The sequence below is a fragment of the Myotis davidii genome, unplaced genomic scaffold (assembly GCF_000327345.1).
Source record: "Myotis davidii unplaced genomic scaffold, ASM32734v1 scaffold228, whole genome shotgun sequence".
Lineage (NCBI taxonomy): Eukaryota > Metazoa > Chordata > Mammalia > Chiroptera > Vespertilionidae > Myotis > Myotis davidii.
In genome coordinates, this window is record NW_006300104.1 from 3,665,032 (window position 1) to 3,667,474 (window position 2,443).

Consider the following 2,443-nt stretch of genomic DNA (forward strand, 5'->3'; position numbering starts at 1 on the left):
GTGGGGGAAAGTAGGAATAGAGAGGAAGCTACTCCTCCACAGTCAACACGTGACACCTCGGCACCCTCCTCCTCTAGTGACCTCCCCACTCCTTGGCAACTCAGTGACTCGTTCCTTCTCCTACCTCTGCACCCGGACTGGGTCCACTCTCAGCCTGAATGTGAACAGAGGAAAGATGGCCATGGTTAGGGGCCACAGAAGGTTCCTGTACCTCACAGGAAGGGGCTGGCGGTGAGAAAGGGGACAAGCTTTGGGGTGTTTTGGTGTCAAGTCATTGAACCTATCTGGAGTCAGTTTTCTCATCTATAAAGTGGGATGAGAAAGCAAGCCTTGGGAGGAAGAAGTAGATAATGTGTGTGGAGAGCTCAGTGCAGGGCAAGCCTACAGCAAATGTTCAGTAAGTACCGGCTGTTACTGATATTTCGAAAATAAAGGCCGGCAGGAAGGCCAGGTCCTCTGAGTCTGCATTCCTGACCCGGATGCTCTCAGCCCCACTAGGGATCCTCTGGGCATCCTCAGAAGAACAAGCTTCAAAGGGTAATTTTCTAAGAGAGGAAACACTCCTTGTCTCTGGTATCAGACCCAAAACCATGTCAGTGCCTTAAAGGGGCCTGTGGGATGAGGAGGGGTCCAGGGGCATGCTCAGATCCCAGCTCTGCTGCCTACTTGCTATGGCCTTGGGCCTCAGTTTTCTCATCTGTGAAATGGGAATATAATATCCACCTCATGGCCGGGCTGTGAGGAATAAATGTAATAATTTATATGGGGTGTCTGGTATATAATGGGAGCCCACACACTCTAGTTCTCTTCCCCTCAGCCTTGACTAGCCTGGTGACCTGGATGACCCCTCTCTCCCTGGCTCCATCTCCTTCTCTGAGGGAACTGGCCTCAGGTCTTCCACGCTCCTCCCCTTCCCAGCAGCTCGGAGTCTAGAACCTTACATTTTCTCTGTCTGCTCCTTATACATCAACAAAGTCTCATCCTGAGGGCCAGGCTAGGGGTATGGTAGGTGTGGGTGGGTACCACAGTAGGGAAGAGAGAAGGGCTGCTCTTTGAGAGTCAGAGGAGGGGTGATAAATGGGGAATGGGAACAAAGAGAACACAGGATGATGGTGATGAGGATGATGGTGGTGAGGATGATAGTGGTGATGACAGTGGTGAGGATGATGATGGTGATAATGATGGTGTGATGGTGAGGAGGAGGAGGGGGAAGATGGTGGTTATGATGATGTTGGTGAGAATGATGAGGTGATTACTGTGGTAAAGATAATGGTGAGGGTGACTGTAATAGGCAGTTGAATGTGTCAGGCAGTGTTTCAAGCACATTGTACATTTTAATGCATTTATTCTTCCCAATGACAAGGACATAGAAGGTGCACAATGATGATTTATCGAATGAATGAAAGACATCCTACTGTAAATATGACTTTGTTCCCAGAATGCCCCTGTGGATTGGGGAGGATAACCACCATGATCTCATCTTTTTAGACAAAGAAGCAAAGACTCGGAAAGTTGAAGCAATGAGCCCAAGGACACACAGCGGGAGCTGGTACTCCTGACTCCTGGGAAGCACTGAGCCCAACTCTCCTTGGACAGACAACAGAGCTCAGGCTCCAGGAGCAGCAGTGATGAGCCCAAGGGCACCAGCCAGGGTGTTGCCAGGGCTGGTCAGCACTCACATCCAGGACTTCTCTGACCCTGCACAGCCTTGGATCCCTGGATGCAGACCTTCTTCTCTTAAGGCCCTCTGCCCTCTCCCTGTTCCCATCCCACCCCAGAGGCTGTAATAGCCCTTGTCACAGCTCCATCCTGACCTCAGCTTTGGGAAGTCAAATGCCCAGAGCTCTCCAGGCCAATAGAGCTGTGTGATCCCTTCAGCTCTCTGCACCCTCCAGCGGGATGTTCTCCTGTGCCCTGTCCCCATCAGAGAGTCGGGGGAACATGGACCCCCACCCCCAATGTTCTTTATCATCCCAGGAAATGGACCATGGCCCCGCCTGACACCAAGACTCTAGATTGCCAAGTCCAGTACTGATACACCCCCTGGGACTGTCACAGGCCTCGCTACCAGGCTTACACACCTCTTGTGATAGGGCGCTCACTCCCCCAAATCACCCAACACACCAGGACAGCCCTGACTGGCCCAGGCTGGTGTTGTCACCCCACCAATCGAAGGGTCTCGGGTTTGACTCATGGTCAAGGGCACATACCTGGGTTGCAGGTTCTGTGTGCAAGAGGCAACCAATTGATGTATCTCTCTCATATGAATGTTTTTCTCTCTCTTTCTCTCTCTCTCTCTCTCTCTCTCTCTCTCCCCCCCTCCCCCCTTCCACTCTCTCTAAAAATCCATGGAAAATCAGGGGAAGATTAACAGCAACAATAATAAATCAATAAACATATCCTCAGGTGATGATTTTAAAAAAAAGACAATGCCAACTCTGAG